The sequence below is a fragment of the Callospermophilus lateralis genome, chromosome 11, assembly GCF_048772815.1.
Source record: "Callospermophilus lateralis isolate mCalLat2 chromosome 11, mCalLat2.hap1, whole genome shotgun sequence".
Lineage (NCBI taxonomy): Eukaryota > Metazoa > Chordata > Mammalia > Rodentia > Sciuridae > Callospermophilus > Callospermophilus lateralis.
The window spans coordinates 13,430,978-13,456,410 of NC_135315.1; the positions used below are offsets into that span (position 1 = coordinate 13,430,978).

The following is a 25,433-nucleotide window of genomic DNA, read 5'->3' on the forward strand; positions in this document are numbered from 1 at the left end:
AACCTTTAAATTCCAGTCTCCCAATTTCAATCTTGCAGTAACTGTGACTGCAGAAAATCAAAATCTATATAGTGTGAAATTTTTTTCCACTTATTAAAACACTGGCTAAAATCAAAGTTAGACCTGTCCATTGCTTCAAATCAGCAAACATTTCCTCAGGGTCAGGTCCTGTGCTTACAGCCACAAATGCAAAGATGAAGCATGAGGTCACTGCCTTCAAGAGAATCAGACTATAGCAAGAGAGGCAAAGCACACTGAATGATTATAAGACTTATTCCATCGGCTAAAGACAGTCACTGGCCTCAAGAGTGAACAGGAGGGCGATCCAAGATGGCAGGCCAGAGGGAAGCAGCATTCTGTGTCGCTCTATGACCTGGGTCTCAACTAGTGGGACTACAGCTTCTCTGACAGTGACACATGACCCCAACACAGCTGTTCCCCTGTGCCTGCAGCATGACTCAAGGCCTCAGCGTTAGAGCAGGACTCCCGACTCCCTGCACCCAACTCCCAACTACTAGCCCACACAGGGCTCCCAAGTGCCTGAGCAGGATCACCACATCGGCACCAGCGCAGAACTCCGAAACGCCACTCTGCTCCCATGAGGACACTCAGCTGCTACTCACCCACAGGAACTCTGGCCGCCACTCCCCTGTGGACCCCCATCTACCAACGTGGGGCTCCCCCAGTCGTCTCCATCTTGTGACTCAGCAGCTACTGCCGTAGTCCCTTCACGCGGTATTCTACCTGCACCTGGAGACATCCTACAGGCTCCCAGGACAGCCAAAAGCTGCAACACTGCTGGCCACAGAGCTCATCTCTGAACACATCGCACAAAGCCATTGCCCGGCTCCCTGCATCCGACCCAACACCCTGACCCTGGAAGCAGCCCGCCTGCATCTTGGGTCACCTTCCTTGACATCTTTGGTGGGGGCAGCTCCCAAATTGGAACTCCAGCTGGCCAGGTACCTGGTTTCCAACTACACCTCCCCACTAGCCCATAACCCATCACAGTAACTGCCCAACACAAAATAGCTCTCAGTGGGACGGGTAAGCAGTGTGACCAGGGCACTGCCCACAGGAGACCTGGTGAGAGGGGTCCCTTAATTAGGAACTACAAAGGGAGAGAGAGAGAGAGTGCAACAGTTTGGAAACTAACAAAGAGACAGGAACTGGGAAATCTTCAGGCAAAACAGGGAGACAGGACCCGGCGCTTAAGTCATATAAGCAGACCCAAAAGAGACCCTCCAGGGACTCACTTCCATGTGCCCTGCACCAGAACCAGCCTTCCCATCCTGGTTACCTTCACCATCCTGATGGCAGAGATACCAGCTAACAACAGACAACCCAACCTATTGAATGAGAAGGGAAGCAAGAAAGATACTGGTCTCCAACCAAAACAATTAACAATCTTGGTTTCTTCTAGGTTTGTTGTTGTTGTTATTGTTGTTGTTCTCTTTTTCTTCTCCCCCTCTATTCTCCCACATCATATCCCCAACGTATGTGAAACCAAGAACTTTGCATGAATTAGGATTTTGAGGACTGGAACATGTGAATAGTATATTATATCTGTATAGTATATGTCTTTTTTTCTTCTTTTTTTCCTCCAATTTTTACTATTTTAACATCCTTTATTTTTCTTAATTCATTTGTGTTTGTTTTGTGTACTCTATTGTCTTCCCATGTACTTGTCTACCCAAAATTCTCCTGCTACTAACCCTCTTCATTAGAGTTCTCTTTCACACTTCCTAAGATATACTAACTCTATATTCTCACATTCTGCCTCCTCAGCATATCATCCTACAACTCACCCCCAGTTCATTGACCACCATCAGAAAATGTAAACACTTTTACAAACCTACTGATTATATTATAGATTATAATCAAATTCAACATTTCTGTATATTGTGAACAAACTCTAAACGTCTTAATAGCAACAAATTGTTTATAGGTGGTATATTGTTTACTTTGGGATTTGTTAACATTGTCCTCCCCCATAAAGGAGAGGTATTGGAACCCTAAAGGAGCACTATAAGCCTATAAGGTAAAAATGATAATGCCGTGGACCCACAGCGCTAGAAGGGAAGACACATGAGCAACAAGAAAAGACTAGGAAAGAAAGTGCCCCAAACAAATCAAGAAACCACATTATTAGAATCTATGACTAATACAGCAGAAGAAATGACAGAGAAGAGTTCAGGATATACATCATTAAAATGTTCTGTGAATTAAAGAATTACATAAGATAGCAAATATAGGCAGCAAAAGATCATTCTGACAAAGAGCTACATAAACAAGTATAGGAAGCAGAAGATTACTTCAGTAGGGAGACACAGGTGCTAAAAAAGAAAAACAAACAAACAGAAATCCTTGAAATGAAAGTAACAATAAACCAAATTAAAAGTTCAATTGAAAGCATCACCAACAGAGTAGACCACTTGGAAGACAGGACCTCAGACAATGAAGACAAAATATATCATCTTGAAAAGAATGTAGACCACACAGTGAAAATAGTAAGAAAACATGAGCAGAACATTCAAGAAATATGGGATAAAATAAAAAGACCAAATTTAAGAGTTATTGGTATACAGGAAGGCACAGAGTTCCAAACCAAAGGAATGAACAATCTATTCAATGAAATAATATCAGAAAAATTTCCAAACATTAAGAATGATTTGGAAAACCAAATTCAAGAAGCTTACAGGATGCCAAATGTACAAAATTACAACACATCCACACCAAGGAAACATATAATGAAAATGCCCAACATACAAAATGAGGAGAGAATAAAAAAAAAAAGTCACAAAAGAATCAGATTATATAGAGAGCAAAACCAATTAGGATAACTGCAGATTTTTAAAACCAAACCCGGAAAGCTAGAAGATCCTGAAACAACATATATCAAGCTCTGAAAGAATATGGATGCCAACCAAGAATCTTGTATCCAGAAAAATTAAGCTTTAGATTTGATGATGAAATAAAAACTTTCCATAATAAACAAAAGTTAAAACAATTTACAACTAGAAAACCGGCACTACAAGACATCCTTGGCAAAATATTCCAAGAAGAGGAAACAAAAAATAACAATGAAAATCAGCAGAGGAAAGTATTACACTAATGGAAAAACTTATCAAAGGAGAAACAGACAACCCGACCTATTGGATGAGAAGGGAAGCAAGAAAGATACATTCAGGGTATGTATTTTGTTTATAAAAATAAACAAAAATGGCTGGGATACAAATCATGTCTCAATAATAACCCTGAATGTTAATGGCCTAATAAACTGACCAATCAAAAGACATAGGCTAGCAGATTGGATTAAAAAGAAAAGAAAAGAAAAGAAAAGACCCAACAATATGCTGCCTCCAGGAGACTCATCTGTTAGAAAAAGACATACACAGACTAAAGGTGAAAGGTTGGGAAAAATCATACGCCTCACATGGACTGTGGAAGCAAGCAGGGGTTTCCATCCTCATATCAAATAAAGTAGACTTCAAGTTAAAGTTTATCAAAAGGCACCAAAAAAAGGACATGTCATACTGCTCAAGGGAACCATACACCAACAAGATATAACAATTATAAAAATATATGCCCCAAATAATGGAGCATCTATGTTCATCAAACAAATTCTTCTCAAGCTCAAGAGTCAAATTGACCAAAACACAATAATCTTGGGTGACTTTACCACACCTCTCTCACCACTGGACAGATCTTCCAAACAAAAGGTGAGCAAAGAAACTATAGAACTTAACAGTTTAATCAATAACTTAGACTTAACTGACATATATGGAATATTTCATCCTTCAGCAAGCGAATAAACTATCTTCTCAGTAGCACATGGATCCTTCTCTTAAAATAGACCATATGATATACCACAAAGCAACTTTAAGCAAATACAAAAAAATAGAGATACTACCCTGCATTTTATCAGATCATAATAGAATGAAATTAGAAATCAATAACAAATAAAAATCATTCCAACAACTGTAGACTAAATAATATGCTCCTGGATGAACAAAGGGTTGTAAAGGAGATTAAAAATTCCTAGAGGTAAATGAGAACACTGATACAACATGTTGAAATCTCTGGGACACTATGAAGGCAGTACTAAGAGGAAAGTTCACTGCATGGAGTTCATACCTTAAAAGAAGATGATGTCAAAAAATAAATGACCTAACATTACATTGTAAAGCCCAAGAAAAAGAAGAACAAATCAACACCAAAAGCAGAAGACAGGAAATAATTAAAATTAGAGCTGAAATCAATGAAATCAAAACAAAAGAAGCAACTGAAAAAATTGACAAAAAGTTGATTCTTTGAGAAAATAAATAAAATTGACAGACCCTTAGCTATGCTAACAAAGAGAAGACAGAAAATTCAAATTACTAATATATGTAATGAAAAAGGTAAAATCACAACAGACACTACAGAAATACAGAGGATAATTAGAAATTATTTTGAAAACTTGTACTCCAATAAAATAGAAAATATCGAAGGCATTTACAAATTTCTTAAGTCATATGATTTGCCCAAATTGAGTCAGAAAGATATACACAATTAAACAGACCAGTATCAAATGAAATAGATGAAACAGAAGACATCATCAGAAGTCTACAAAAGCCCAAGACCATATGGATACACAGCCGGGTTCTACAAGACCTTTAAAGAAGAACTAATACCAATACTCTTCAATTTATGTCAGGAAACAGAAAAAGAGGGAGCACTTCCAAACTTATTCTATGAGGCCAATATCACCCTAATTCCAAAACAGACAAAGACACATCAAAGAAAGAAAATTTCAGATCAATATCTCTAATGAACATAGATGCAAAAATTCTCAATAAAATTCTGGCAATTGGAATTCAAAAACATATCAAAAAATAGTGCACCATGATCAAGTGGGATTCATCCCAGGGATGCAAGGGTTCAACATACGGAAATCAACAAACGTAATTCATCACATCAACAAACTTAAAGGTAAGAATCATATGATCAACTCAACAGACACAGAAAAAGCATTCAACAAAATACAGTATCCCTTCATTTTCAAAACACTAGAAAAATTTAGGATAACAGAAACATATCTCAACATCATAAAGGCTATCTATGCTAAGCCCCAGACCAACATTATTCCAAATGGAGAAAAATTGAAGGCATTCCCTCTAAAAACCAGAACAAGACAGGGATGCCCTCTTTCACCACTTCTATTTAACACAGTTCTTGAAACTGGCCAGAGCAATTAGACAAAAAAAATTAAAGGGATACGGATAGGAAAAGAAGAACTCAAATTAGCACTATTTGCTGACAACGTGACTCTATACCTAGAAGATCCAAAAAGTTCAACCAGAAAACTGCTATAACTAATAATCAAATTCATCAAAGTAGCAGGATATAAAATCAACACCCATAAATCAAAGGCATTTCTGTGTATCAGTGATAGATCCTGAAAGGGAAATGAGGAAAACTACCTTATTTACAATAGCCTCAAAAAAATTAAAATACTTGAGAATCAACTTAAAGAAAGAGCTGTGAAAGACCTATACAATGAAAACTACAGAACCCTAAAGTAAGAAACCAAAGAATACCTTAGAAGATGGAAAGATCTACCTTGTTCTTGGATAGGCAGAATTAATATTACCAAAATGACCATACTACCAAAAGCACTATACAGATTTAAAGTAATTCCAATCAAAATCCCAATGACATTCCTCATAGAAATAGAAAAAGCAGGGTCTGGGGTTGTGGCTCAGCAGTAGAGCACTTACCTAAGGCCTTAGGTTCGATCCTCAGCACCACATAAAAATAAATAAATAAAATAAAGATATTGTGTCCAACCACAACTAAAAAGTAAATAAATATTTAGAAAAAAAAAAGAAATAGAAAAACCAGTCATGAAATTCATCTGGAAAAATAAGAGACCCAAAATAGCTAAAGCAATCCTTAGCAAGAAGAATGAAGCAGGTGGCATCACTATACCAGACCTTAAACTATACTACAGTGTAACAGTAACAAAAACAGTATGGTATTGGCACCAAAACAGACTGGTAAACCAATGGTACTAAATAGAGGACACAGAGACTAACCCAAAAAATTACAATTATCTTCTCTTAGAGGCACCAAAAACATACATTGGATAGCCTCTTCAACAAATGATGCTAGGAAAACTGGAAATTCATATGCAACAAAATGAAATTAAACCCCTATCTATCACCATACACAAAACTCAACTCAAAGTGGATCAAAGACCTGGGGCTGGGGTTGTGGCTCCGTGGTAGAGGCCCTGGGTTTGATCCCCAGCCCCGGACAAAAATAAATAAATAAAATAAAGGTATTGTGTCCAACCACAACAAAAAAATAATATTTTTTTAAAAAGTGGTTCAAGGATCTAGGAATTAAACCATAAACCCTACATCTAATAGAAGAAAAAGTAAGCCCTAATCTTCATCATGTCAGATTAGGCCCAACTTCCTTAACAAGACTCCTATTGCACAAGAATTAAAATCAAGAATCAACAAATGGGATGGATTCAAATAAAAAGTTTCTTCTCAACAAAAGAAACAACCATTTTTGTAGAGAGCCTACAAAAATGGGAGCAAAATTTTACCCCTCACACATCAAATACAGCACTCATCTTTATGGTATATAAAGAACTCAAAAAGCTAAACACACACACACACACACACACACACACACAAAAATCAATAAATAGGCCAAGGACCTGAACAGACACTTCTCAGAAGATATACAATCAATCAACAAATATATGAAAAAATGTTCATCATCTCTAGTAAATCAAAACTACTCAAAGATTTCATCTCGCTCCAGTCAGAATGGCAACTATTAAGAATACAAATAACAATATATGTTGGCGAGGGTGTGGGGGAAAAGGCACACTCATACATTGCTGGTGAGACTGCAAATTGGTGCAGCCAATATGAAAAGCAGTATGGAGATTCCTTGGAAAATTGGGAATGAAAACATCATTTGACCCAGCTATGCCTCTCCTTGGTCTATACCCAAAAGACTTAAAAACAGCATACTACAGGGACAAAGTCACATCAATGTTTATAGCAGCACAATTCACAATAACTAAATTATGGAGCCAAACTATGTGTCTTTCAGTAGATGAATGAATAAAAAAATATATGGTATGTATACATCATAGAATATTACTCAGCAATAAAAGAGAATAGAATCATGGCATTTGCAGGTAAATGAATGGAGATAGAGAAGATAATGCTAAGTGAAGTTAGCCAATCACAAAAAACCAAATGCAAAATTTCTCTGATATAAGGAGACTGATTCATAGTGGGGTAGGGAGGGGGAGCTTGGGAGGAATAGATGAATTCTAGATAGGGCAAAGGGGTGTGAGGGGAAGGAAGAGGGCATGAGGTTTAAAATAAGATGGACATCCAAGAACATGTATGAAGATAGGAATGGTGTAAATATACTTTGTATACAATCAGAGATATGAAAAATTGTGTTCTGTATGTGTAATATGAATTTTAATGCATTCTGCTGTCACATATAACAAAGCAGAATAAAAAAATTAAAGAGCGAACAGGAGTTCACCATGCAGATAACAGGGAGAGTAAACGCAAGCTTTCCTGAGAGAAGGATCCAAGTGAAATCATCAAAGGGAGAAAATCTGCAGTTTAGACTCAAGGTAGGGAGAAGGAGGAAGAAGAGAAGCCATGGATGACCTCAAATGCCACAAGAAGTGAGAGAAGCGAGAGCTCTGTTTCATTGGCAAAGGAACACGACTAAAAATTTTTAAATAAAGAAGGAATCTATCATATATAAAGCCTATGAAGAACTAGATAAAAGGGCAAGAAGAAATGACAAGCACTGCCACTAATAAGGAGAACTGTAAAATAATCCAAGGAAGACACGGTAACAGTGCCATCATGCTTTTCCCTAGCTCAATCACCCAGATAGCAGGAGAAATCCTGGGCAGAGAGGTCTGCTGAAACCTGAGCCCACAGTCATGATAATGCTTCAAGGATCAATAATGCCTAGGCAAAATGGCACATGAATTAGTCCCAGTGACTTGAGAGGCTGAGGCAGGAGGATCACAAATTCTAGGCCAGCCTGGGCAATTTAATAGTCTGTCTCGGTCTCAAAATAAAACATAAAAAGGGCCGGGGATATAACTCAGGGGTAAAGGCATCCCTGGATTCAATCCCCAATACCAAGAATAAAAAACAAAGGCTCGCTCTAGCTGGCCGGTCACCATTGCGTTTCCTGCTGCTTTCTCCTTCCTCACTCTCCTGCTCTTGCCCACTCTACCCACTGGCCTCCAGGGACTCATCTGTCCCATCCACCTCTCACCAGCCTATATAAATGCTTTCTGCCAGGTTCCCCAGCTTTGACCATGGCACTAATTCCACCACCACCCCTACCCTTCACTGTTCTGAAGTCCTCTGTGGCCTAAAATTACAGTGGGGGATGAGGGGGAAACGTTGCTGGCCAGTGGCCAAAAGAGCAGTGAGTGAACAAGATGACAGACAGAAGCAGTCTAGGCCCCTTCACCTTTGGAGACTGTTGGTATATCAAAAAATGTAGAAACTCTGAAGGAATGGGAACATGAAGCATTCAAAAGGACTTCAACAGTATTTGTCAGCATGTTGAATACAGGTGGTACAGGGCTGTGGGTGTAGCTCACAGCCGGAGCACTTGCGTACATTTCAAGGCCCTAGGTTCCATCCCCAATATCACACAAACAAACAAACAGAAAAATCAGGGTGGAATATACACGAGTTCAATAAAATACTCTCTACTCAGTTGGAATTTTTAACTAAAAATAACTCATAATTTTAAAAACTAGTATATTTTGAATGTTTACACAAATTAATACTTTTAACACAAAATAAATCTAATTGTTTTATTAACAGGATAATCCAAAAAATATTTAGATACCATATCCTTAGTCTTTAAACATCCTCAAGTTTACCTCAGTGAGCTATATATAATTCCCAGTTTTGTTTAATAAGAGAATTCAAATATTCAATCTATAGCTGATATTTATACCCCTTATAAAAACATGTATTGCTTTGGGTGCAGTCAATTATCAAACAAAAGTATAAAATAATTTAAAATATAAAATAATTATTACAGTGACTTTGTCCATTACACATAAGAAAGGAATTACAAAATGATTACTAAGTTAGGATACAGACCCAAGTTTACATTAGTGACGTTTGAGCTAGATAAGTCTTTATTATGGGAGGACCATCATGGGTATTATAGAATGTTTAGTGACATCCCTGGCCTCTGCCCACTCAATACCAGTAGCACATCCTGACTATGACAAATCAAAAATGTCTACACACATTAACAAATGTCTCCACAGGGAACAAAATCAGTTCTAGTTGAGAACTGCTGATAACGACAAGCACAGTGTCTGCTTGCCAGAGAACAGCAATAGTAGATGGACAAATTCACAGATACCAATGGCCCTGCCATTAGCAAATCTTCCCCACAAAGTTCCCAGCCCACACCAAGAGACAAATATTATAAAAAGTAGTAAGAAAAATGAAACTAATATTGCACAAGCTAAGATCTTTACTTGGGAAAGAATGTAGAACAATGATGCAAAGTATGGGCTCGAAGCCAAAGGGCCTGTCCAGAGAACTGAACAGCCACACCACTCACTAGGGACACCCACCACTCACCAGGGACAAGGCCTGGGGGAGATGACTTGAGTATCTCCACTTGCTCACCTCTAAAAAAGTGAGGAAACAACAAATACCTACCTCCTCGGGTTAGTGTAAGGATTTAGTGAAAGAATATGTATAAAGTGCTTAAAAAGGAATACTTGACACATAATAGGTGCTCAGTAAGTGGCAGAATTGTCTATTTCCCTAAACTTCCATGTCTTCAATTTACATAAAGTGGAAGCCACTTTATAAATCTCTACATATAATACTGTAATTACAGAAAATATTATTATTCTAGGTAACTACCTACTTGATGAAAAAAAGTTGTTTTCACCTATTTTCTCCATCTCAATAAATAGGCAATGATTATGCAAAAATAGCCATTGAAAAATTATGTGCATTCATATGCCACCGATAAAGATGAGCTTAACCCTAAAACTGGCAATATAAAAGACAACTGTCAACATTAGTCACAAAATATTAGCCAGAGAGAGCTTAATAACTTTAATACATAAATAGAATTTAGGGGCAAACTATTATTAACTTCAGGAACTTTGGAGGGAAATGATGTAATTTACAGAGTTAATGTCTCTGATACATTAGGTTCAGATGCCTACCTCAGAATTATTATTGTTTTACCACAATTACCTTTGTTAATCAGGCCCTAATAATTAGTTTCACAAATAGTTTGCTATAGCAAGGATAACAGTCAAGGCAGGTCTCTGTTTCTTCTGGTTTTTCAGAACCCAGCATGACCTTGCTACACACACTCTGAAGAAGCTAAAATGCCTTCTCTAACAGAAAATAAAACCTGCCAGTCAAAATCAAGCTGAGAAAATATCCCAGGCTATGTTAAAATGGATTATACAGAGTAAGAAGTTAGAGGTCTAGAACTGCTTCCACATGAGGACAGCTCCAGGTACACTTCACTGTGGAGTGGACATCCTTGTTTAGAATACACAGATAAATCCATAGTTACAGCATGTGATCCTGGTGCCTGGAAGTAACTGCTGGACACTGACCAACCTAGATCTATAAGTCTCTCCCATGGGGACAGAGAGGTGCAGAGAATGAAAATCACATTAAGAACAACAATGTAGGGAGAAGCACACAATTGCCCTTTATTGATGTCTACCCCATGTGCCTTGATTCTTTCTCTTCCTAGTAAGAAATTATCCAAAACTTTCACCAGAAACATATAAAGCACTGTAACTATCTGAAAATCCTACCCCTGTGCAAAATATTTACTTGGACGATGCGACTTCATGGGCAAGAAAGCTGGAATCAGAAACCAAGACACTAATCCAAATCCATTAACTCCTCTGATCTGTTGCTGACCTATAAAGAGACTAATACCATGCAATAAACTTTAGTTGTTTTACAGCCCAGTATCATTCCCTTTCCTGGTAATAAAGGTCCAGGATTTCCCTTGGAGAATTCACCTCTCTCTGATTCAATCCATGTGGTTCCAGAGGAGTTAACTTCACTAGGGGTTCAGGAGTGACATGTGATCAAAACTGGCCAACCAGAGCCTCACAGTCCTCAACATAGGGACTAGCTCAGAGTACACATGTGACCCCAAAAGAGCCAATGAGACAGCATGAAACTTTTGCTAAGGTTTCTGGGAAAGAGACAGGTGCTCTTTCCTTCTAAATCTAAAATTTGAAAAGCTACAGGGGTTTAAATACTGTAGCCATCTTTCTAACATGGCTGCAACTGAAGTCTACAGAGGAAACAACAGTTTACTCATGGGAAGAAACTGGGTCCAGATGATATTACTTGAGCCATGAATCCAGCCAGATATACCTAGACATTACAATTAAGTGAGCCAAGAAATTTCTTTCCATCTTAAACCAGATTAATAGCTTAAGTTGATATTTCAGACAGTTGGAATCAAGAGAGTCCTAACTCATTGAGATAGGTAGAATTTGATTAGTACCAAATGAACTGGTAATGGTCCTGTAGAACAGTGTATAGACATGATTATTAATAACATTGGTCATGATTTATTGATTACTAATAACAATAAGTGTTAAGAGAAAAAAATAAGTGGGCATGGGAGACAAATAGCTAAGTGTGATATTTTGTTATTCTACCTCTGGAAAACATAATTCCAATGCAACTGTCTTACCAACTTTATTATAAAGCTACCTCAGTTATAACAGCAAGCACTTACTGAATATTTACAGTGTGCCAGATGCTGACGAAAAGACTGCATTTATGAAATCTAACTTCAACCTCAAAATGACCCTATAAGAGGGATATTATTTTTATTATTGTTATCATTCCCATTCACAGATAGGGAAACTAAAGCATAGAGTTAAGGTACTCACCTACAATTAATTGCACTGTAAATGAAAAGGGCAGTATTCAAATCTAGATGCTCTGATACAGCTCCTACTTTTACCCATCACACTAATTCTGAGCCTCCAAGCAATCAATCGAATGCTGTTCCAATGAGCAAAAATAAAGTCAGGCAATCCCAAAAGGACAAAAAGTGACTGGAAAATGATACCGTTTCAACTCTGGAACAGAGTTAAAGACTAATTTTCCACACAGTTCTACCTTATAAAAGCATGCCAACATTAACCATATTATTAGTGATTGCCATTCTAAAAAGCATAAGACACTCACACGCCCCTAAGCTAATCATTTCCTTCAATTAAGTAAAATCCTATGTGCCCCAAAGTCTAAGGAGTATATTAATTAGCATCATGTTTCCATAAAATGATGACATTTTATCATTTTAGCACTATTCCAGAAAAGTCAACTTAATGAGAACATTCCCAATACTAAATTACTCTTTATCACTTCTGTAGAACAGAAACTTGTTTTAAAATCAATGCATTTTAACACAATCCAACAATAGAACAAAATTGATATGCTGAACTTTTATCAAAATTAAACACTTTTACACTATGAAAGGCACTGTTAGGAGTATGAAAAGACAAGCTAATACAAGATAACATTTGCAAATTACGTATCTGATAAAGGACTTGTATTTGAATACATAAAGAACTCCCTTTTAGGAGGCTTACGCAGGACGATTGCAAGTTCAAGGCTAGTCTCAGCAACTTAGCAAGACCTTGGCTCAAAGTAAAAAATAAAAAGGTACGGGGATGTAACTCAGTGCTAGGGCACTCCTAGGGCCAATCACCAGTATCAAAAAATAAAATAAATCTCTCATAAATGGACAAAAAATAAAACCCAGTCAAAAGCTGGGTAAAAGATTTCAACAAAAAAAAAAAAAAGAAAAGATTTCAACAAACACTCCATGAAGAGAATATAATGATGGCAAATATGCAAATAAAAAGATGTTCAAAACAGAAAACTTTCACACACTAGGATATTCAACATCATTGGCCATCAGGGAAATGCAAATTGAAGCCATAATTTGGTTCCACTACATACCTATTAGAATAAATAAATTTAAGATGTTGTTGGGCTGGGGGTAGCTCAGTTGTAGAAAGCTTTTCTAGCATGCACAAGGCCCTGAGGTTCAATCCACAGCATTGTTTTAAAAAAACAATAAAATAAAATACTGGTAACAGCAAATCATGCGGAGTGCCTGGGAGGCTCATGCATTATGAGGGGGAATAGGAAATAGTACAGTCCCTCTAGATTTGTAGTATCTTTTTTCTTTTTTTTGGGAACAGCGATTGAACCCAGAGGCGCTATACCACTGAGCCACATCCCCAGCACTTTTTATTTTTTTGTTTTGAGACAGGGTCTTGCTAAGTTGCCTAATGCCTTATTAAATTGCTGAAGCTGTCCTTGAACTTGCGATCCTCCTGCCTCAGCCTGTTTCTTATAAAGTCAATGCACTACCCTACCCAACAATTCCTCTTGATAACCAGTTACCCTAGAGAAATGAAACTATGTTCACATAAAAATTTGTACTCAGAAGCCGGGCACAGTGGCTCACTCCTGTAATCCCAGAGGCTCGGGGGGCTGAGACAGGAGGATTGCAAAGCCAGCCTCAACAAAAGCAAGGCACTAAGCAACCCTGTCTCTAAATAAAATACAAAATAGGGCCAGGAATGTGGCTCAGTGGTATAGCATGTCTGGGTTCAATACCGGATACCAAAAAAAAAAATTGTACTCAGATGTTTATAGGTGCTTTATTCATAATCACTAAAAACTGGAAACAAATATAATTTAATGATAAAATGGGAAAACAAACCATGATACCTCTACACAATGGAAAACTACTCAGCAATAAAAAGGAATAACTTTGCAATACATGTAATTACATGGCTCAATCTCAAAAACATTATTCTGAGTAAAAGAAACTGATCCCAAAAGTTTACATACTGCATGATCCCATATATATGACATTCTCAAGAAGACAGAATATAGGGCTAGAAATCAGATTAATGGCTTGCCAGAATTACTGGCTAAAGAGGGAGGCTTCTGGGATGATGATGCTCCTCTATGATTGTGATGAATGGTTGTACAAACTACATGTTAAATAAAACTGTTAAACAAAAGAAAGTCAATTTACAATGTCAATTTTATTTTTTTAATCTTTTTTATTTGTTTATTTTTATGTGGTGCTGAGGATCAAACCCAGGGCCTCGCACATGCTAGGCAAGCTCTCTACTGCTAAGCCACAACCTCAGCCCCAGTATGTCAATTTTAAAGATGAAATTTTTAAAATTATTTCTAAATATGAATTTCAGTGTCACAATTTGTGTGGCTTTTCAATTTCTGGAAGAAGCAGATACAGAAGATTAAGCACTACTAATAAATGGCAAATCTAAGCAATTCCTTTCCTTGTATGTAGGTTTTAGAGGCAAGAATGAAGCCTCAGAAAGAACATTTCCAAACAGAAGAATCAATGAGTTCATTTGGCACAAAACAGAATACTTTTGAAGAATGCCATCATAGCTAGATGTTTGGTCTAGGACCAAATGTAAATATTGGAAGAAAAATGAAATCAATAGTGTACCACAGAGGCACTAGGCAGACTGGTCAGGACCAAGACATTTTCAGTGACAGATGACGGAGAAGGTATCATTCTCTTGCCATCATGAACCTCTGTCTAGGACAGTAAGAGAATAACCACCTTGAAACTAAGTCATAAAATGTATTTTTATTTAAAAAGCAGTTGTAGTCCTTAAATTAACTTTTCTTATTAATGCAGTCATGGTCCTCTTTGATTTCAAAAGATTTAAATCCTTTATTTGATTAGAGACAAGCTTCAAGGAATATAAATAAAGAGTGATCTAATACCTGGAGCCACAGTAGTAACTAAAATTTCTTCAATCTAAAACAAGGATGATCTCTGCATCTCTGTCTTACATGTTTATTTCTTTTTAGTTTTTTATTGGTTGTTCAAAACATTACAAAGCTCTTGACATATCATATTTCATACATTAGATTCAAGTGGGTTATGAACTCCCATTTTTACCTCAAATACAGATTGCAGAATCACATCGGTTACACATCCACATTTTTACATAATGCCCTATTAGTAACTGTTGTATTCTGCTACCTTTCCTATCCTCTACTATCCCCCCTCCCCTCCCCTCCCATCTTCTCCCTCTACCCCATCTACTGTAATTCGTTTCTCTCCTTGTTTATTTTCCCATTCTCCTCACAACCTCTTATATGTAATTTTGTATAACAATGAGGGTCTCCTTCCATTTCCATGCAATTTCCCTTTTCTCTCCCTTTCCCTCCCACCTCATGTCTCTGTTTAATGTTAATCTTTTCTTCCTGCTCTTCCTCCCTGCTCTGTTCTTAGTTGCTCTCATTATATCAAAGAAGACATTTGGTATTTGTTTTTTAGGGATTGGCTAGCTTCACTAAGCATAATCTGCTCTAGTGCCATCCATTTCCCTGCAAATTCCATGATTTTGTCATTTTTTAGTGCTGCGTAATACTCCATGGTATATAAATGCCACATTTTTTTTATCCATTCATCTATTGAAGGGCATCTGGGTTGGTTCCACAGTCTAGCTATTGTGAATTGTGCTGCTATGAACATCGATGTGGCAGTATCCCTGTAGTACACTCTTTTAAGGTCTTCAGGGAATAGTTCGAGAAGGGCAATAGCTGGGTCAAATGGTGGTTCCATTCCCAGCTTTCCCAGGAATCTCCATATTGCTTTCCAAATTGGTCGCACCAATTTGCAGTCCCACCAGCAATGTACAAGAGTACCCTTTTCCCCACATCCACGCCAGCACTTGTTGTTGTTTGACTTCATAATGGCTGCCAATCTTACTGGAGTGAGATGGTATCTTAGGGTGGTTTTGATTTGCATTTCTCTGACTGCTAGAGATGGTGAGCATTACATGTTTATTTCTTTTAGGACAAAAATTATCTACCTCATAACTAACTTAGGTCAAATGAATCAGACTGCATTTGTAAACATTTTTATGCTAAATATCACCACTTTCCTTTCTTTTTTAACAGAAATTACTAACATCCATAGCGACCTTGAACTTGGGATCCACCTGCCTCAGTCTTCCTGAGTAGCAGATATCACAGGCATGTACCATCATGTCCAGCCATAACTAGTTCTTAATCATATCCCAAACTAGCTTTACTTATTAGACTATATGAATAATAAAACAAAAACTTAAAATATAAATATAATGTCTCTTTACAAACAGAACAAAAATTTTAAAAGACTACTGAAAAAATTGGAGATTCCTGTTTTTAAAAGTTAGTATTTTGCCTTTACTCTGCCTAACCTATTATTTTCTACCTTTTTTTTCTTTTTGGCAGGGGAGGGAGGGTTTCCTTTATGTATTCCAGGATCCAGGTATTCAATCAAATCCACTTTACCACTGAGCTACATCCCCAGCCCTTTTTGTATTTTAAGATAGAGTCTCACTAAGTTGTTGAGGCTGGCCTTGAACTTGCAATCTTCCTGCCTTAGACTCCCAAACTGCTGGGATTATAGATGTGCATTGTGCCTAGTTATATTATTATTTTCCCTATAGAAACTCAATTATTATTGTGAAACAACATCATACTAGAAATTAAGTGTGTTGCAATCAAGGAAAGAAAAGCCAGATTGATCAATTGCTAAAATAACCCATAGACACTACCCAGTGGAGTGAGAAAAGCATATCAGAACTTGGCCCCCTCCCCACCGAGCAGTAGGCTATGGTGAGACAATGTGGCTAAAGTATCATGCTTCCTCTGGGAGGAAAAAAATTTAAGAAGCATTACTCTAGATATGACACAATGATTACAAAACACCTACAAAATAGTGTTCCAGCTCATTACCAGGTATCTGGGACATCCACAATCTTGCCACAACCTAACTTTCCCACAACTCCCCACACAGACCTCCCAATACAGTCAGGCCTCTGACACTCTGACAATACTGTTTCCTCTGCCCAGAACATCCTTCCTCCCTGCTTGAACCTATATCCTACCCAGCTTTTAATGAAACTTTTAAGGCCTACTTCTCTAAAACACTCTCCTTCTAAAACCAACAGTACTGCCTACAGAATTATTTGGCCTCTTAAATCATCTACTATCTTAGATTAAATGTATTGTATAAGATGCCTTTCTATGTCATTTTTATCCCCAGGACAACCATCCAACTCACTTAAACCATTCAATAAGGACTTTAATTGAATTTCCCAAATAGATGACCTAAAATAACTGGAATGCCAAGCATTCCAAGAACTGTCCAGTACCAAATTCAGTCCCATTAGAATGTTAAGCTATAAGGAGGAATGCTGTCATCATCTTTAAATTTACCTGCTTTTATGATAATTCTATGAGATGCATAGGCAAAATATTCTGCAAAGTTTTATTTAGTGTACCGTAATACGCAGCTAGACTTGCACTTTTCTCCAAAACATAAACCACTGGGTATGCGATAAGATTAAGAAAGACTGAGCCTATTGAGAGAAACTAGAAACTAAGATCACCAACTACTTTCTACCTTGAATAATCTTTCATTAACAGGCAAATTCTCCTAAATCCCAAAATAAGTGGACTTCAGTATAACAAAGCAAAATGATTTACAAACATGAAAGAAATATCCTGGTGGACCTTCACCATCTATTTTAGTGACTAAACTGATAATGAAAAACTAAATTTTCAACAGTTAAATTTGAAGCCGGCCTCAGATGTGAAAGCCTCTAATTTGAATGGCTCCGGAGTCTGAAGCTAGCCTCAGCAACTGTCAGGCGCTTAGCAACTCAGTAAGATCTTGTCTCTCAATAAAATACAAAATAGGGCTAGGGATGTGGATGAGTACTCAAGTGCCCCTGAGTTCAATCCACTGTAGCCCCCCAAATTTTTTTTTTATTTTTTCCTTCATCTATCCCTTTGATTTTTCTTGACTCATTTTTCAGAAATTCCAAAATTCTGACGACAGCCCAGCCTTCTTAGTTTCAGTAATTCCAAATTATTTCCTAAAGAATCTGAGCTTTCTACAGAGCTCAATGGTACATGCCTGTAATCCTAGCAGCTCAGGAGGCTGAGGCAGGAGGATCACCAGTTCAAAGCCAGCCTCAGCAATGGCAAGACGCTAAGCGCTAAGCAACTCAGTAAGACCCTGTCTCTAAATAAAATACAAAATGGGGCTGGGGATGTGGCTCAGTGGGCAAGTGCCCGAGTTCAATCCACAGTACAAAAAAATTAATTAATTAATTAAAAAAAAAAGAATCTGCACTTTCTCCCAAATCTTTCAACATGTTTATTAATCAATAGATTGATAAATATATATTTATTCATAAACAAAAACTCACATTTGAGAAGTAAACAAATTACACTAAGAGAATGAATTCTAGAAAATGTTGCTACTTGCTAAGAAAATTATTATTATAAAAAACATTTTCTATTCTTTGGATGTCTTCATTTTCAGTCCCAGATCATCTGTGTAGACTATTAATCACATCCTAATTCAAAACAGTTGAGCTTTTTTAATGAAACATAAATCAGTATCAGAGAACCAACTACATAATTAAAACAAGTACACCATCACCCACTCTTAAAAGCCATCTTCAACCTACCAATAGATTGCTTTAGAGAACTACACTTTTAGATCAGATGTTTGAAAGGACAAAAGTTTCCTACAGAGTGTGAAGAATAGGGGTCACTGGGAAGATATGAAGTAACAAAATCAAGTTACAAAATTGCATATATAAAATCCTGTGGGTAAGCTGTTTGGGTTTGTTTGTTTACTTGTTTTGGGGTACTGGGGATTGAACTCAGGTGCACTCTGCACTGAGCCCCATTTTGTGCTTTATTTAGAGACAGGGTCCCACTGAGTTGCTTAGTGCCTCGTGACTGTTGAGGCTGGCTTTGAACTCCTGATCCTCCTGCCTGAGCCTTCTGAGCCACTGGGATTACAGGCGTGTGCCACTGACCCTGACTGTGGGTAAGTTTTTTTTAAAAGCAGATTATAAAACATATGGTCTGTAATGTCATTTTTTGGGGGGGTGGGGATTACCAGGAATTAAACTCAGGGACACTCAACCATGGAGCCATATCCCCAGCCCTATTTTGTATTTTATTTAAAGACAGGGTCTCACTGAGTTGCTTAGCACCTTGCTGTTGCTAAGGCTGGCTTTGAATTAGCAATCCTCCTGTTTCAGCCTACCAAACCAGTGGGATTACAGGTGTGTGCCACCATGCCCAGCTTGTAATGTCATTTTTGTAAAATATATGACTATGTATTAAATATTTATATTAAAAAACGGAAATAATAAAAAAAATTTTTTAATTATTTCTTTCCCCAAAGTATATAACTCCAGTCTAATCATAAGGAAAACATCAGACAAGTCTAAATGTAGGGGCATTTTAGGAAATACCTGACCAGTATTCCTCAACTGCCATGACCACCAGAGAAATGTGGAGAAATTATCACAGCACAGAGATCAAGACATGATAACTACAATGTGGGGTCTGGATAATTCTGGAGCAAAGGACATTCAGTGGAAAAACTAGTTAAACCCAAATGAAAGTATGAAAATTAGTTAATAGTAATGTGTCAATGACGGTTTCTCAGATTTCATAAATGTGCCATGGAAATGTAAAATGTTAACAACAATGGGAGAAACAGGATAAAGCGTGTAAGAAAACTGACCTATATTAATGGCTTTTTCCATAAATCTAAATTATTACAAAATTTAAAGTTTGTTAAAAATAAAAGTAGAAGCTGATCATGGTGGTGCCTATAATACTAGCAATTTAGGAGGCTGAGATAGGAGAATCCCAAGTTCAAGGCCAGTCTGGGCAACCTGATAAGAGCCTGTATCAAAATTTTCTCTAAAAAGTTGAAAGGGTTGAAGCCGAGCACAGTGGCACACGCCTGCAATCCCACTAGCTCAGAAGGCTGAGGCAGGAGGATTGTGAGTTCAAAGCCAGCCTAAGCAACAATGAGGTGCTAAGCAACTCAGTGAGACCTTGTCTCTAAATAAAATCAAAAAAGGGTTGGGGATGTGGCTCAGTGGCCAAGTGTCTTTGGGTTCAATCCCTGGTACCCCAAAAAATATAAATAAATAAAATTATAAGAGTTGAGGATGTAGTTCGGTGTTAGAGCGCCACTGGGTTCAATCCCCAGGACTACAATAATAATAATAATAATAATAAGTAGATATCTCTGGGTGGTAGGATTATAGTTTTTAAATTATTCATCTGTTTTTTATAATTTCCAACAAGCAACAAGTTTTATTGTCATGAGTAACAAAAAGACTTAAGTCTCAGGAGACTTAATTAACCCAAAGACACAAAGCTAAGGCAGCACAGGAATTCTGGAGTTAATACTACTTCTCTTCATTGTAAACCCCTTCCAGAAGCCTAGAACACACCCCATTAAAACATTCAACTCTCCCTGCTTGCAAATACACAAAATTTAGGGTCATCAAATTACTTCTACCTGGCCTGGTTATTGGGAAGCCTATCTCCAGGGGCCCCAACTTTCGTAGCTATTGCCTAACAAATCACTCAAGTTTTTTCTAGGATTAAAATTCTGAGCCAGGTGCAGTGGCACAGGCCTGTACTCTCAGAAACTCAGGACGCTGAAGCAGGAGGATCATAAGTTCAAAGCCAACCTCAGCAACTCCTAAGGCCCTGTCTCAAAAAATAAAAAGGGCTAGGGATGAGGCTCAGTGGTTAAGTACCCCAGTTCCAAAAACAAAAACCTATAAGAAAGAATTCGGATTTCAACTTTGTGCTAGTGTGCCTTAAAACTCAACACTCAAATTCATTATCTCTCTGAAATCCCTAAGGCCTGTTCTTTCTCCTGACTTCTCAATTTGATGTGCCATTCTTCCTGGCTCCCCAGACATCACAACTGCAACCTCATCTCTGACTTGAGATATAGAACTGACTGCTCCCCACCTACTTTACCCCACCTACTACTATGAACCCTACTAGAGTCCCTATCCCTCAACTGCTCCCTACAAATCCAGCATATTCATCCTTGGTCTGACACTTAAGACGCTCATCCAGCCCTGACCCACTGGCAGTTTCACCATCCACTTGGGTCCTTTATGTAACCCAGGATGGAGGTAATTTGGATATACAGTTTCCTGACACATTTGCCACACCTCCCCAAGACTCCCCCTAGAGTACCCTCTTTTTACTGTTGCTCATTTTCATAAAAATTTACATGCAACCTCTTCAGCTGAAGAGTTCCCTAATATCCCCAAGGGGGCAATATTGCTCCCCCACTTAATCCCTAAATACCTTGTCTGAACCCCTTTTAGCACATATCAAATTCCTATTAGTTGTTTCAGTTGAGAGGTGGCCTTATTCTCTCCACCAGATGATTAGTTCCTTATCAGATCAACCTATGTTTTATTTATCTTTGCATCCCTCAAAACAGAGCTTCTCAAAGAGTATGCCATGAGTTAAAGATGTCCTGACAGCAGTGGTCTTCTCAGCCCTACAAGCAGCCACAAAGGGACAACAGAAGCCAGTACCCCTAACTGGTTAAGAATCAAGTAGTCCTCTCCTTCAGCCCAACATATGCCTTGACAACAACTTGAGAAGCACTCAGAGGACACAACACAGCATATGGAGGTCAGTGAACACCCAACAAATACTTGCTGAGGTCAGTCTTGGAATAATCCATCTCTTCCCCTCCCACTACATTCCCAAGATCACTTACCATTGAGACCAAACTCTTATTAACACTTTTACTGACCATGCTGTAGTTATCTTTCTAATAACTCCCTATCCGTTCACTCATTATACCTGCCTTACCACCCCACCAAGACCATACCAATAGTTTACCACATAATATAGCAAAGGATATGAATAAACAAGACTCAAATTAGCTAAATTCAACATTATGGATCGATTAAATACAAGTACCATTTTACACTATTAGCAAAAAAAACTTGGGGGGAAAAATGAACTTCTACCCATCATAGTAAAATAGGTATACTTACATGTCTGCTAGGACTACACATTGGTATAACACCCTTGAAAACAGTATGACAATATTCATCAAAAGCCATAAAAACATTCATATCCTTTAAGATAATAATACAACCCAAAATTTATCCTAGAGATATAATTAGTCAGAAAAAAAAAACAGTAATATCTAAAATAAGGTACATTAAAGATTTAACTGAAAACTATCCAGCAACATAAAAAATTTAGATAAATTATGGGAGCATGATTTGATAAGATTATTTCTGCAACCTTTCCACATAAATTAAACTCTGAAACCTATTACATCATAATGTTTCATAATCTACTAAGTTTTTAAAATATCAAATTATTATACACTATAATTAAAAATGAATTGAAGGTATGTAATTTTAAAATGGAATGCCAGGAAGGAAACCAACTGTGGACAATTTATTTAATATCAACATATTTAACATTAAGAAAGTTCAGCAGGGGCTAGAGATGTAACTCAGTGTTTGTTTAGTATGCATGAGGCACTGAGTTCAATCCCCATCACTGCCCAAAAAAAGGGGGGGGGGGGGGGAAGAGTTCCAAATTTTAGCATACTTAGGAAACAGAGAGCCACCAGGCCTCTAGAAGAGACCAACCCGCCCCTTCTACTGCTCACTCTGGCTTCCACGTGGAGCTTTCACGCTCCCCTTGGTCATGATGACCCCAGACCTCAGCAGCTAGTAGTTTCAAGGTCCTTGAAACTCTTACCAGACAGAGTTCAAAAGGCAAGATGGCAAGTTATTTTCCTAAGAGCTGAAGCTTTCTGAAGATAGCAATGTCTAACAAAAGACTGGTGTTGAAAAGACAACAAGAAATAAAGTTGGGGCTTGGAGTGTAGCTCAGTGATACAGCGCCCCAGCCTCGAATAAAGGAAGCCCTGGGTTCCATCCCCAGTGCCAAAAGAAAGAAAAAACATAGCACTGATGCCTCACAAGGATAACATGGAAAGGCTTCTAATTTTTTTTGCAGTGTTACCATTTTATATTTTTAATACTGAAAGACTAAGATTATAATAAACCAAGAAGATTAATTAGTGTGAAATAATAAACTGTCTTTAATTAGCAGGTATTTCAGGAAAAGATAAATAATTTGAAGTGTTGATAGCACAGATGGAGGCAGTGAGACCATTAGTAAAAAAAGTCCAACCTTCACAGAAATAAAGGCAAAAGAAATTAAAAAAAAAAAAAAAAAAAAAAAAGTCCAAACTTTAGTTTCTAGTGATATATTCTCAGTGTTTAGGTTCTCAAAAATGTGCACATATAGTCATTCAGGACCCAAGGATCATGGCAGATAACAAGAAAAACAATTAAACACTTAACCAAGTTCATCAGAGCACAGAGTGATTAGCACTCAAGAATGTTGACACAAAAGCTAAAGGACCTTTCTAGTTCCAATCACATGCAGACAGATTGAGCCCCAGTGCGCAGTTACTCATTCAGAACAGAAGTGGAAGATTAACCTACTGGAACTTCTCTTCCAACTAGTCTGACAAAGCAGCAGGCAGAGTCTTCAAGGCTTGTTCATCAACCAGTCAGTTAGGTCCACATCCCAGGTTATAACAACTTCACTAAGCCCTGTATCACTCCACCTCATCATTTTTTTTTTAATGTCTTATTTTTTTTTTAGTTTTAGTTGGACACAATATCTTTATTTTATTTCTATACGGTGCTGAGGATCGAACCCAGTGCCTCTCACATGCCAGGCGAGCACGTTACCACTTGAGCCACATCCCAAGCCCCTCCACCTCATCATTTTTGACCACTTTTTTTTCCCTTATTGTTTGGGATGGAATGCAGGGGCACTCCATCCCTGAACTACATCCCCAGTCCTTTTTATTTTTGTTTTGAGACAGGGTCTTACTAAGTTGCTGAGGTTGGCCTTGAATTTGTGATCCTCCTGCCACAGCCTCGGAAGTAGGCTGGGATTACTGTCTACACACTGCCCAGCTGGTCAGACATTCTGGACAAGGTAAAGTCTCTTGCTCTTTTTCAGGCATTATCATGGTTTTTCTTTTTTTGTCTAAAGAATGTTCTCCTAAACCTTACTCACCTGCAGTTCACTGCACTGGGTATCACCCAAATAGCCCATCAGAGCTCTTTATAATTTCTGAAAGAGAGAGAAGGAAGCTTTTAATTATTTGGTACAAAACAACACTAGCTGCTCTATCAGTTCTGAAACATTACTGTCCACTATTCACAGCACCTGTTCTTTGGGTCTATAGTAAGCCAATCAAATGTAGCATAACCAGCCATGGACCAGAAGTCCTAAAATAAGCTTCTGGAAATAAAAGCTTACTTTAACCTTGCTACTACTGAACTGCATAACCTTGGGCAAGTCAATTTCTCCAGGTCTACATTTCCTTGGATTCTGGAAAATAAGAAAGACTACTTAGAGACAGCAGAACACAGACTTTCCAGAAGGATCACCACCTCCACTAATTTATTGGTCTTATGATGTTACATTACGAGTTTGCTCTCGTCTAAATCTAAATTTCCTCCTTTGCAAACTGTAAATAACAACTGTCTTGTCAGTTATTACTAGAATTAAAGGAGATAATGAGTTATAAAAAGAACATAGTAAATATACTGGACAGCTTATCACAAAATTCAACAGATGGTAACTCTTACCACCAGTACCCACCCTCCCCAAGATTACTAAACTTAACTCACAAATATTTCTTTAGAAGATCAACAAATCAAAACTTTACCAGTCTGACCACAAAGTTAATTGTCTGAGTGTTAATAATTCAATTATACTTATCTTTTTTTTTTTTTTTTAAAGAGAGAGGGGGAGAGAGAGAATTTTAATATTTATTTTTTAGTTCTCGGCAGACACACATCTTTGTTTGTATGTGGTGCTGAGGATCGAACCCGGGGCCGCACGCATGCCAGGCGAGCGCGATACCGCTTGAGCCACATCCCCAGCCCAATTATACTTATCTTAAACTGACAGTTTAATTATCATTACAACTTAACATCACAGTAAAGAAGAACAGAATAGTCCCTGCAAAGCATCCAACTCTTAGTTCAGTGACCACGTCTCTACAAACTTTTGACTTTACATTTACTACTACAGTATACATTCAGATATTCAGAACAGAGAGGTCTTCCAAAAGCTAAATGACACCCCAGCTCTTTACCACAGTTAGCACAAGGTAGCAGGACTAGAAGAGGGCAGATAACAAAGGCCTTTTTTTGTGGGAGTGCCTTTTTTCTTTACATAATTAGGTACACTCAACTTCTTTTACCATTGCATACATGGAGTTTTTTTGTTGGTTGTTTTTGTTTTTTGTTTTTCCCCCCTTTTTTGGTACTAGAGATTGAACTCATAGAGCACTTTATCACTGAGCTACATATATTTCCAGTTCTTCTTATTTTTTATTTTGAG

General features: G+C 37.7%; 1 protein-coding gene across 4 annotated transcripts in view; it reads right to left on the reverse strand.

Annotated features, from left to right (window-relative positions):
• Helz (helicase with zinc finger) overlaps positions 1–25,433 on the reverse strand; it is a 164,684-nt gene that overhangs the window by 133,582 nt on the left and 5,669 nt on the right. For all 4 annotated transcript variants that reach the window (XM_076870584.2, XM_076870583.2, XM_076870586.2 and 1 more), the window contains one exon: positions 24,096–24,152. The gene's annotated coding sequence lies outside the window, so the exon portion shown is untranslated. The remainder of the gene's footprint in view (positions 1–24,095; positions 24,153–25,433) is intronic.